The sequence below is a fragment of the Macrobrachium nipponense genome, chromosome 16 (genome assembly GCF_015104395.2).
Source record: "Macrobrachium nipponense isolate FS-2020 chromosome 16, ASM1510439v2, whole genome shotgun sequence".
In the NCBI taxonomy this organism is placed as follows: Eukaryota; Metazoa; Arthropoda; class Malacostraca; order Decapoda; family Palaemonidae; genus Macrobrachium; species Macrobrachium nipponense.
In genome coordinates this window covers 50,125,359-50,139,094 of record NC_087209.1, presented here as the reverse complement: position 1 = coordinate 50,139,094, position 13,736 = coordinate 50,125,359, and positions in this window count along the sequence as shown.

Below are 13,736 nucleotides of genomic sequence, written 5' to 3'. Positions count from 1 at the left end.
ATTTTAAAGAGTTATGCTATCTTAGACCTAACGACCCCCTGATCCCAACTCCTTGACGAGGTGGGGGGGCTTAGGGATCCACTGCAGAGAGAGTATGCCCCTGTATGCCTAACTCTCTCTGCTGTGGATCCAACTGAACATTGGGACCTTTCACTCCTTTACTCCTCCTCCTCTAAATTTTCCCTCTTCCCTCCTTCTTCTTTCGTTGACGACCTTGGCGTGGTTTTGGAGTATTGAATTGACCGCTCTTTAACTTGATGGAGGGTGGAGTTGGATGGCATGCCACTCCACCCGTAAAAACTAGAGTACCTGACGTGGTCGAGCGAGGGGAAATTTTTATGTCAAGCCATGCCCACAGTGCTGGGTCCGATCTCTTGGGACTGACGACCCTAAGGCACTGTGGGTCTATGGCGATATCCAGGTGAGTGTCCCAGGGCAGTTACCATAGCGTAACAGTATTGCTCCTCCCCCACCCCCATTGGCCTCCTGGTGAGAGGGATCTCATCCTGGACGAAATATTTAAACCTTTATATATATGGAAACTAAAACAAAAACCCCTACGACTTCTGGCATGGCAATGGACTGTTCTAAGGAAAACCCAGGTAATGAAGAACAGGCTGGTATTAAAACTTTAATACCATACAACCCACAAAGAAAAAGCAAATTTAGAATTGACCCAACCTTGACTCACTTCGACTCCCTCTTTGGGAGTGGAAGTTGGTCAAGGTTCTTGACCTTGGAAACTGACAGAAAAATATCAGCATTAAGATTGGAAAATTATTTGTTAAGTAGGCACCCAACCTCAGAAATGTCATTTAGACAAATAAAAGAACAGGAGTGGTTAATAGAAACCACTACAAAAAATCAATCTGAAAATTATTTAACCATAAAGAACATAGACAATATAAAAGTAACGATAAGAAAGCACGACAATATGAACAGTGTAAACAGGGTACTGTTAGTACTTCCTAAAGTGAAGAGCCAATAGAGAAAAATATTTTGCTGGAATTCCCTTAAAAAAAGGTACAAACAATGTACAAGATTGTGAAGTATACAGTATAACCAGTAGACAAAAGTAATGAAAATACATTGAAAATAGCAAAAATAAAATTTGAAGGCCAAGAATTGCCTTTCAAAATTAAAATCATGGGCCAAAATAGAGAACTGAGACCTTATGTTCCAAAACCTCTACAGTGCCAAAACTGCAGTAAATAATGGGCATACATGGAAAAAATTGCAGAAATATATCGATCTTGCGTATTGTGGATCTGACAAACATACCACGCAGTGGAAGTGTGGTGGAACCAAAATGAGTAAACTGTGGCCAAAATCACCAGCTAGGTCTAAGGAGTGTATGTACTATATATACAATACAGAACTGAAATTACTTCAAGAGAGATCAGGAATGCCAATAAGAGAAGCCAAACTAGAGTTGACGAGTTAGAGGAATGCATGATCCCGCTAGGAAGCAAATGTTCTCTGCTGCAACGAGCTCAAAGAATGAAACAAAAATGGAAGCAAATAACAAACCCCATAATAGATAAATCAGAAGAAAAAATAACTTTACAAGAAACTAATATAGCAAGAAATCAAGATACTTGTGCAACTGTGTGTTCAAATTCATTTGAGATATTGGAGGAAATGGAATCACAAGAGAATAATACATGTATAACTGAAATATTACAAGATAATAATGAGCTGGAAGCTAAAGATAAAAAAGAGGCCTTTAGAGAGAACTCCACCCAAAACCAAAAAGCAACAATTATTAGAGAGGTATCAGTTAAAGTAAAGACCAAAGATCCACAAAAAAGTGCACAGACAAGAAAATAAAAACATACCCTTGTCTCCTAAAGTAATAATAAAAGAAATGGATGGAAATACCAGAACAATAAAGAAATAATAGAGGAGAACACCATAGACAAAAATGAGTATGTGAAGGGAGAAGAGATTACTCCCTCACCAGTAATTGGTGCACTAAAAGTGAATGAAAAAAGGACACATAAGAACACATGTGGATGTAATGAATGTTTCATCGAATTATGCAACAAAAAACAAAAATATAACAAAAGACAGTTTAACAAACACTATACGAAATTTTTTAAAATATAGAAGTAAAGAAACCACTAGTCTAGAGACTCACAAAAAAGGCTGTATGTGCATTGGACACCTAATTTCCTATAAGGAAAAGCAAAAATAAATGTCGTAACTAAAATTTTAGAAAAAATGCAACTAGATAAACCACAACAGAAAGTAATGCTTGAACACTCTTAACATAGTATTTTCAATAATTATATAATACAATGGAACATAAATGGTCTCCAGACCAGATTACATTTGGGAGGAAGAATTACAACGCTTACTGAAAAGAATACGAACCAATGATGATATGTTACAACATGTCAATAAAACAGTATCAACAATTGGTAAATATACCTTAGTATCTACATCTAGAGAAGAAGAAGGAAATTTAGGTACTGCTAATATATGTACATAACAAAGTATGTTATGACAAGGTACCTGTAAACTTTGCTGACTTGCAAATATCGAGCATCAAAATACGAATAAAAAACTATAATTATGTAATTTATAACATATACAACCAACCTAACAAAAATTACGACGACATAGAAAAACTTAAGGATTTGTTTGGCAATGCCAGAGAACCTACATTGATAGTAGGGGATTTTAATGCTCACAACCCGATATGGGACTGTAATTGTACAATCTCAAATAGAGCAGGGAGAAAATAAAATTGAGAGTTCATGGAGTCAAACGACATGTTGCTGTATAAATGATGACGAAATTAGTACATATTTTTCAAAAAACACATGGAACATTTTCTCAGTAGACCTAACTCTTTGTACAACAAATATAGTTGACAGAATAGATTGGAATATAGTTGATGAACTTGCACACCAGTGATCATTTCCCATTATTAATATCCTTATTACATAATAATCCTGCAAAACATGTTCCTCACTATAACATTAATAAAGCAGATTGGGAAAAATATGAAATGCACACAAGAAATATCCAACCATTTGAATATTTAAAAGACATAATGAAACTAACAAAATTCTTGTTGACTTCATTAAAAAGGCTGCTGATCAAGCAATACCAAAGTCAAAGCCCCATCCAACAAAGCACAAAGTCCATGGTGGTCCTGATAAACTGACAGACTTAATTAAAGTAAAACACTCAATAGGGAGACGACTAGATAATTTAAATAGAACGTTCAGTAAAATAAATAAAAAATTACCAATATTAGAAGGAACTTTACAAAAAATTACTATATTATTACTAGAAAACTGATTACATTAAAGCCTATATATTAACAAAATATGTGCAAAATTTAAAAAGGAAGTAATTCAAGGAAGAATAATTTCATGGAGGAAATATGTTTCAGATCTCTCTAATAATACTCCCATACAAAAAATATGGGAAAAATTCAGAAAAATAAATGGTACCCAAGTTAAACCACCTAGACATGCCATATGAAAGATGGAAAAAAGAATAATTGATCCAAAAGAAAATAAGTAATATAAAGGAGAAAAAGAAAACTTAGCGAATGTAAGTAGCGATAAAATTTAGATGAACACTTCCGCACAAAGAAAAATAATGAAGAACTAATAACAATAAATTCGAAACACAAGAAGATATATATTATAAGAAAATTTAATATGGAAGAGTTGGAATATGCTCTCTTGAATAGCAATAAATCTGCTCCTGGAGGTGACAATATTTGCTTTGAGATGATCGACCACTTAGCAACCTCTGGCAAAGTCATACTTATTACAATTTTATAATCATTTATGGCTTCAGAATCTATTTCCTGATGAATGGCGTAAAGCTATAATAATTCCTATCCCCAAACCTGGAAAGGATCCAAGCAATGTTAATAATTACAGACCAATATCTCTAACAAGTTTGCTTATGCAAATTACTTGAAAAAAATGGTAAATGCTAGACTAACATGGCACATTCGAGAAAACAAAATTTTAACTTCCACTCAGTATGGGTCACAGTGTAACAGGTCTACATTAGATTCTCTCCTCTATCCTAGAAGACCATATACGCAGAGGATTGAACGAAACAGATAACTGTAGCAGTCTTTTTGACATAGAAAAGGCTTATGACACTACATTGGAGGTATCCTATATTGAAGACATTACAAAACCATAACGTCCGTGGACATTTACCCATGTTCATCCAAAGTTTTCTAACAAATCGAAGTTTTCAGTGAAAATTGATGATGCGTTGTCCAGAACATTCCCACTTGAAAATGGGTCCACAGGGAAGTGTCCTTAGTGGACACTATTTACCCTAGCAATTAATGAAATTAGTAAAAATCTACCCACCGGAATTAAAAGCAACCTTTCATATGGATGATTTTGCCATATATTATTCAGCATCTCGTATTAAACATGCAGAGCGCATCATTAACAAATCTATAGTAAAATAGATGAATGGACCTCATCTGTAGGATTTAGATTGTCCATAAGTAAAACTCAAGCAGTAATATTTTATAAAGATAAAAGATGGAAGAAAGGTGAAGAAATAGATTGAAAATCAGAAATAAACAAAGTATACAAATTGGCCAAACTGCAAAAATTTTTAGGATTAGTATTGTACTCACTTGAACTGGAAACGCCCACATAACATATGTGAAATCAAAATGTAAAAGAGCATTGAATTCTAATTAGAAAATTATCAAACACTAATTGGGGAGCTGATAGACAAACCCTTACATTACTATATAAAGCAACAGTGCTGTCTATCATTGACTACGGAAGTGAAATATACGGCTCGGCTTCAAACGCAGTACTGAAAATGTTGGACCCAGTTCATAATGAAGGACTCAGAATATGACAGGAGCTTTTAAATCGTCACCAACCTCTTCTTTACAGGTTGAATGTGGTGAACTACCTCTCTCTCTCCATAGAGAGTTAGTAACAATGAAAAGTGCCGTAAGAATTCAGTCAAGTGATTCACCAACCAAAAAATTATTTGAACTAAGGGAGTATTTATTAACAATCATTCACCACCTTTTCCAATTAGATCAAGAAGATTGTTTGAGTCACTGAATATAAATATCCAACTACCTCCAATAGTAAAATTACCTCCTCCTTGGATTATGAATAAAATAAAAGTTTGCACAAAATTAAAATATCTATCAAAAAAGCATTCCTATACCCCAGAAACATCAGAGACACATACAATAGAGCACATAAGCCGAAAAGGTCCACATATGCAATATATACAGATGGATCCAATCAAAATATGGAGTGGGATATGCTGCAGTGTCCCAAGATAAAACATGCCAGTCTCTTCGCTTCCCAATAATGGCCTCAGTATTTACAGCAGTAGTTATGTTGCAATAACATTGGCCATAAAAATAATCAAAGAACACTACTTTAATAATTTCGTGATTTATAGCGACTCTAGAAGTGCTATAGAAGCCATTAATAGTTATAATCCCAAAAATAATATTGTGCAGCAGATAAAGTTTTTACTCTATAAATTATATAAAAAAGGAAAAAATATTGAAATATGTTGGATCCCTGCCCATGTCGGAATAAACGGAAATGAAGAAGCTGATAAAGCAGCCAAGGAAGCCATCCACAAGGTTGAGAACAAATGTAAACATCCCTATTAGTGACACTGTAGCTTATATAAAAACAATAATTGTAAATAAATGGCAAAATATATGGAACGAAAGAACCTGAAAGTAATAAACTAAAACAAATAAAACCTGGACGTTACAAAATGGAGCTCCATATACCAGAGAAAGACATGCGCAAGTAATCCTGACACGTCTACGTATAGGCCACACTCGTCTAACACATGGCACTTAATGAGAGCCACATGACCCTGCTCCGGAGTGCTCAGAGTGCAAGGTATTGATAACTGTTAGACATGTATTGTGATTGTCCAAAGTTTGACCAGCAGAGAATGTCAACTTTTGGAAGTAAACCAATAAAGAAATTTTGTCAGAATCTTTCACATTTTCAGTCGTTCCGATTATGACGTTTCTAAGAAACTCTGATTTAATAATAAAATATAAAAATAACTGTATTTACAAAAAAACCTCAGAGCAATTAATGAATTTTAGATAAAATTTTAATTTTCTTGACTATTTGTTAATTTTATAACCTTTTTTAGTATGTATGGAACCGTGAGTAAATGTATTATTGTCTGTTTGTGTTCTAGTATGAAAGTCTAAGCCTCTATGCAGGTTTTTTTTTTTTTTTTTTTTTTTTTAATTTATTGAGTAGTATATTATATGACTTATTTGGTCCCAGTTCCTGGCCTTTGGCCTAGACCTGGCATTTTATCAAATCCTTCGGGCCAGCCCTATGAGAGCTGAAAATCAGCTCAGTGGTCTGGTTAAACTATTCTTATAATAATAATAGACCTAACGAATGGGATAGGTATCTTCCTTGTGCTCTTTTTGCAATGAGAGAGATTCCTACAGACACTAGCGGTTTCTCTCCATTTGAACTTTTATATGGGCGCTAGGCTTGAGGTCCATTGGGCATATTGCATGAATTGTGGTCAAATGGAAAGATTTCGGATGATAAGCTAACTTGCTACCAATTTCTTCTTGATCTTCGTTCGAGACTAGAAGAGACTGCTCAAATTGCAGCAGAAAATACAAAAGTTGCTATGAAACAATATAAAACTTATTTTGATGCTCATAGTTCTAATAGATCTTTTGTTACAGGTGAGGAAGTTCTAGTAATGCTGCCGGATACGTATAACAAGCTGTTATTAGCTTGGCAAGGTCCTTACAAAGTTCTAAGAAAATTAAATAAAGTAGATTATGTTTTGGATGTTAAAGGAAAAGCTAAAGTTTTCCATGTTAATCTTTTAAAGAAGTATGTTAAAAGATCTATGTTTTGCTTGAATACTTTTGATGGTTTATCATCTGGAGATATATACTGTAGTGTATATTAAGGGAATAGACAATATCTTTGCTGATTTCTTAAGTAGATGCTGGGTATAATGAGAATCTTTAATAGAATTTGAATATAAATATAATGACTTATATTTGTCCAAGGATTCCAAAATGCCCTGCCCTCTAGCGACTAGTTATATACTAAATTTTATTTTATAAGAAAATTTCTAAATTTCCTTTACACGTTTATTATTTTAATTTTTGTGGTCAATTATAAAGAAACTTTTCACCACTCGGTAGTCGAGAGGAACCATTAATGAAACGCTGCGCAGAAAAGTTGCGTTCCAAGTGCGCAGCAGAACTACGGGAGTGAGAAGAAATGTTCTCCAGTACCCGACGAATGATACACAGGCTTGAAGATAATACTATAATATATGCAAATGTAGTACAAACATACCGTTAGTAGCAGAAATGTCGTGATTTTTACAAATTAAAATACCGGGTACATTTTGGATACCTTTTCGAAGGGAATGAATGCGTTTTTTTTGGGGGGTGGGGGGGAAGTTAATTTCGGATGCTTCTTTCATTATTCCGTCTGGCCAAACATGCTAATAGCTGGGAAAATTGAGGAATGCAAAATCAAGAATGGTTTGGTGACAATAATCTTGATCAAGTAAATAAACGTTAAAAAGGTAAAAACTGCTAAAACTGTCTAAAGGAGCATATTATAATATACTCAATTTTGCTATTATAGGTTTAGTAGTAGTAGCTTTCCGTTCCTCCGCTAATATTTTGGAAGCGATTGGATAAATTGAGTAGAGTAGAGCAAGAGCAGTTTTTGGAAGGGCGGAGATGTCAGGTGCCATCAACACTTGGAGCTGATTGGGCGTTCTTCAGGCTGAGTGTGGGGCCTTCAATCTTGCTGACAACCAGTGGCGATTCTAGGGGGTTGGGTGGGGGGGTGGCAGCTGCCCTCCTAGATTTTGGCGATGCCCTTGGTTTGCCCCCCCACTTTTTTAATGAAATATTATATATAAAATTAATCATTTTTTGAATATAACAATAGCCACTAACTAGTCACAAAAAATTGGGCAGAGTACTGTCAAGAACGTGATGCAATGTTCTGCTTTGCTTGTAAGCACTTTGCATCACCTTCTTATAGCAATGTAGACTATGCATTTGTAAAGGGTGGCTTTAGACGATGGAAAAAGGCACAAGGAAAGATGGGGCCATTGCAAAGCACCTGAACTCATATCCACAAATCCTCTACACTGCGTGGATTGACTACCAACGCAATAGATCTGATAAAACATCCATTAATCAGAGTATAAGTGAGGGCTATCAGAAGAAAGTCCTTGAAAATCGTCATTACATAACAACTCTTGGCGAGATTATACTCCTGACACTGACAAAATATAGCACAAAGATGTCACAGAGAAGGTGACGATGAACAAAATCCAGGAAATATCCGTAAAATTCTTAGATTTATTGCCAAACATGATCCTGTTACAGCTGAACGTGCCGAAAGTGGTCCAAAAAATGAGAATTACACCAGTTCTGCAATACAAAATGAGATGATTGATACATTTGAATCAATTATGAGGGAAGAAATAGCTGAAAACATAAAATCCTGCCATTACTTTTCTGTTCAAGCCGATGAAGGATGTGAGCAAAACTGCGCAATTAGTACTATGATGAAATCTCACACTGTATTCAGGAATGTTTTATTTCATTCACTCCCATGTCTTCATTGGATGCTGCCTATATCACAGACATAATACTTAAAACTCTAGAAAAATTAGGCTTAGATTATAAATCTTCTCTTGTTGGCTTGGGATTTGATGGAGCATCAGTCATGAGTGGAGGAATTGTGGCATTCAGCAACGTGTAAAAGAGAAAGCACTTTTTGCTTATTATGTTCATTGTTATGGTCATAAGCTCAATTTGGTTTTGACAAGTTGCAAAGAATGTACCACAAGCATCTGAATTTTTCAGTCTTCTTGAAGAAGTCTATATCTTTGCTAGTAATGCAGTGGTTCATGAGAAGTTCCTTTCTATACAGCGTGAAATGTTTCCTGAAAAACAAATTCGAGAACTTCATCATCTCAGTGATACTCGCTGGTGGTATCGGGCTACCTCCTGTGAAAATGCTTTATTGCGTCTAGAATGTATTATAAGAATTTGAAGGAGACTTCTGCAGATGATACTGGAGCTCGAGCTGTATCTGCTAGAGGTTTACTTGCTCAGATGGATGCAGAATTTGTTTGTTTATTGCAGTTTTTCTCTGAAATTCTGGGAAAAATAAATAAAGTATCTCAGCAGCTGCAGGACAAATAGGCAGACCTTGGAAAAACAGCAGCTAAACTTATTTCTTGTCTTCGTGAGGATTTAGCTGATGTAAGAAACTCCAGCTCATTTGAGAATTACTCTAATAGGGTTGACGAACTTTGTAAAAAATGTAACATTTCACCAACAGTGACAAGAAAACGTTCAAGAAAACCTCGACAACTCCGTAATTTATCATGTTGGAAACAACTGGCCAGAGAGGTGTGGAGCCAAGTCATGCACAACACGTCACAATCTTGTATGAGGTACTAGACTGTTTGAATAGTGAATTAGATCGTCGTTTTTCCAAAGAGTCATGTGTGATCTTCTGTGGCATCTCAGCTCTCTGTCCTGCAGGACAGATGTTCTGACATGAGGATGACTTGAAGTCATTTGCTTTATCATATTCAGTTAATCAAAGTGATTTAAAACACGAGCTATCTTTGGTTAAGAAATTGCTCCAGAAAGAACATCAGCCACCTATATCATTGGTGGAGTTTTTGTCATTTATTCATCTATATAAATCTGCTTTTGATTACATATACAGGTTACTATTGATAGATGTAACACTTCCTGTTACTAGTGCTTCTTGTGAAAGTTTTTCCAAAATGAAAATAGTAAAAAAAATTCTTAGAAATTCAATGACTAGTGAAAGACTAAGTAACACTGCATTATTGTCAGTTGAAAGTAAACGGACTGAGAGTATTGACGTAGATAGTTTTGTAGATGAGTGTGACAGCCGACATGATAATCGTAGAATCAAACTGCACTAAACATTTTGAGAAATGCCCCGACATGGTCCATATCTGTTTTGTGTTCAAATGTGTATTATAAAAACTTACAATCCCTTAATAATTGCATATTGTTATGAGTTGTATATAGTTTTGAATGTCGAAACAACATTTTGAACCTCATATCTATCTGTTCATTTCATTAATCAATACCTTTCCTTACTTTGTTCAAATGTGCATTATACAAACTTGCCATTCTTCAATAATTGCATATTGTTTGGGATTGTATATAGTTTTAAATGTCAAACCAGCATTTTCAGAATGGTCATGACATGGTCCATATCTGTCTGTACATTTCATTACTTAATACCTTTCTTTAAGCTGTGCAAATGTGTATTACAAAAACTTTACATTCTTTAATAATTTGCATATTGCTTGGGATCGTATATAGTTTTGAATGTCAAACTGAACCTTTTCAGAATTGTCATGACATGCCCCATTTATATTTTTTCATTTCATGTACTTACTACCTTTCTTCATTTGGTTCAAATACATACTATCCATTCTTTGATGTTTGCATATTGTTTGGAACTGTATATAGTTTTGAATGTTAAATTTTCATATCATGCAAGTTAGGTAAAATATCAGATGGATGATTTACAGTTGTTTTGCTTAGGAATCAAACAAAATTCTATGTGAACCTTTACCTTTAGTCAAATTCATTCCTCCATGAGTTTCAAAATGTTTCCAAAATTGTAATCATTTTTACAGTTAGTTACCTTTCCTATGATGCCCACCCAACAATTATCTTTGCCCCAGAGTTGCCCCCCGACTTTTTAAGGGGTAAAATCGCCACTGCTGACAACTCAAAGGTAACACCTGTTGCCAAAATTCTATATGGAAAAATGTTTCAGAATTGTGTACACACACACACACACACACACACAGAGCACCGCATGAGGTGCACTGACGGCAATACCCTCCTACGGGGAAAATGTTCCTAACGTTGCGGACATTCTGTGGCACAAGGCATATGATACATAGTTCTCGAAGTTACCCTTGAGTATTTGTATGCATGCGATATATGGTTCTGGAAGTTACCCTTGTGTACGATCCATGCGGTATCACTATTTACCGAAACGGCCAAAAAATTACTGATAAGGCTAAAGGCTGCCTGATTACAGTGCGTTTACTTTTCTAAGATCGCTGTGGTGTGGCTTGTACAGATATAATACGTTGCCAATTTTCATGTTATGGTAATCATAACATTATCATGGAGTCTACTGAAATTGTTTTCATTTCTTGAAATGTGGTTGTTTGTTTCCATCAGATGTTTTGAATATATCTTATTTCGCATATTCTTCGTTAAAACCTGAGTTTCATTAACGAAAATGAAAATATGGCATATTTTTTCCCCGGCGATGCCAGATCTAAGTTTAGGGGACCTATGATTTTTAAGAGGATTTAAAAGGTCATGGCCAATATCATTAAAGGATACTCGCTCTCGATCACCCACTGTGATCAGTATGAATGGACAGCCCAAGTGACACTCGCAAACGCCTTCACCCACCATCTGAGACCAAGGAAATATTCTATAATTTCTTGAAATACTTCATTTTATAAAATCATCATGAAGGTCCTGTAACTGATGTTTCGAGGTCATTCCAGAGAACATCTGAAGCAACAAAAGTGTCAGAATTTACTATTCGTAGACTTAACAAGGAAGCAAGAGAGACGGGAAATATTGTGGAATCTCCAGTATTTCAAAAAAGTAAAGGGAGAGTGAGTTATGTGACTGACTTGGATGATTTTGATAAAAATGTTATGCAAAGAAGGGATGAGTGGTTGTCTCTTCTAAGGGCATAATAGATCTATTGACTTATGAAATTGTCTCAAGTCCAAACATCGGAGCCAACAGGCCATTCAGCGCATCTATAATTATAGAAAGAGAAAGAAGGAATAGCTAAATAGAATAGGGAATGAAAATAAAGAAGAAAAAAATAAGAGGGAAGAAACAAACCCTTTCCCTCGACTCCAAGGTAAAAAGCGAATCCTCCTAAGGATTATATCTGCGGGAAGCATTTAATGGGACTTACATACCGTTAGATATGACAACTCTGCCTTTTCTACCTGGCCCCACCAGAGCGATCTCAAACGATTCAAGAGACGATCCGGCACTTCGAAGATCTAGGCGATTAGCTGGTTTGCCGTTGGAGAACGAGGGGATAACTTGAAGAGGCAACTACATCATCAAACAGGCTATTTGTCAACTAGTCAAAAAACAAAGTTCTTGTATAGTCACTGTTAGTAACTATATTCAGATTGACAAAGAGGACCGTGCAGGTCATCGATAGCTTTCTGCTTTGTATTTTAAATAGAAAGATCAAACAGACATATTATTGTGGATTTACTTTTCCAATAATAATAATAATAATAATAATAATAATAATAAATTTTATTTTCACCTCAAGACCATATTCATGGAATATACGAAGAGTAGACAATAACATACACAGTCTAGAGACATGAGATAACATGATAAAAAAATGTATTAATTAGCAATATCCACACTTGCGGAGGTAGTATAAAAGATGGTGGTCAAAATAATGGTAATAACAGTAATAATGATGAGAATAGTTAAAAAAACATTAAAGATTATAACAGAGTAGATTGTATATAATTAAATTCCAGCTAGGGACTTTAGGTGGTTACAGTAGTCAGGCCCAGAAGGCTAAGTACGAAAATTGAAAGTAGCAAAACTATACTGATAATAATAATAATAATAATAATAATAATAATATGTTTTATTTCAGCTCGGGGCCATATACATTGAGTATACAAAATACAGATAGATAGATAGATAGATAGATATTTTTATTGACCACAATACAAAATAATATGAATTTTACAAAAGAGTATTTGGTCCAAATTACAAAATTAAGTACAGTAGATTTTGTACAATCTCTTATACAAACTAAATGAATTTCTATTACACATATTATTGGTACTAAAACAAAACCAATTTGAACCATACGCCTTCAACAAGTTCCTGTAATTACATTTTAACACATTATAATAACGTGTTACATTCAATACAAGGAAAGAAGCTTATGTACAATTTTACATACTACATCATAATCGGTTCTGGTTACTAGCAAGTCTAAAGCTGTGGTAACGTTATACGTCTGCCTGATCTGTAACGAAAGTGGACAATTTTCAATGACATGAGTCTCTGTCTGGACCTCACCGCATGAACACAACCTCTCGTCCATCGGCAGACGGCCCCTACCCTCTTCTGTTCCACCGACCTGTCTCAACTGCCAATGAATGAGCACTTAACCGCATTCTTGTCCATGATACACGTTCTATTTCATTAAGTCTTAATTGGTTTGTATAAATGTCATGAACGACTAAATCTGGGTTATTTACAGTTTTATAGAACACAATCCTATTGGAATTGGAGTTTCTGACCTTTAATTGCAGTTCACATTTTCCTTCCTCAATATCATCAGTATTATCAGAGATAAGGTTTCGTATATACCTCAAAACAGAGTCATTATAGTTCATCACTATTCGCATGGCGTGAATTAAAGGGTCATCATCCATACTATTCCTTTCAAGCCACATCTTTTTGAAGAATCTTCTTTGCCTCGATTTGATTAATGCCCTCATCGGCGGAAGTCCAGTTCTACCATACATACGTCATTATTAGTAGTTTTTTTTCTGACCCCCAAAAGTTGTTTAATACACCATTTATATTGCTTTCGATGGGTTTAATATCA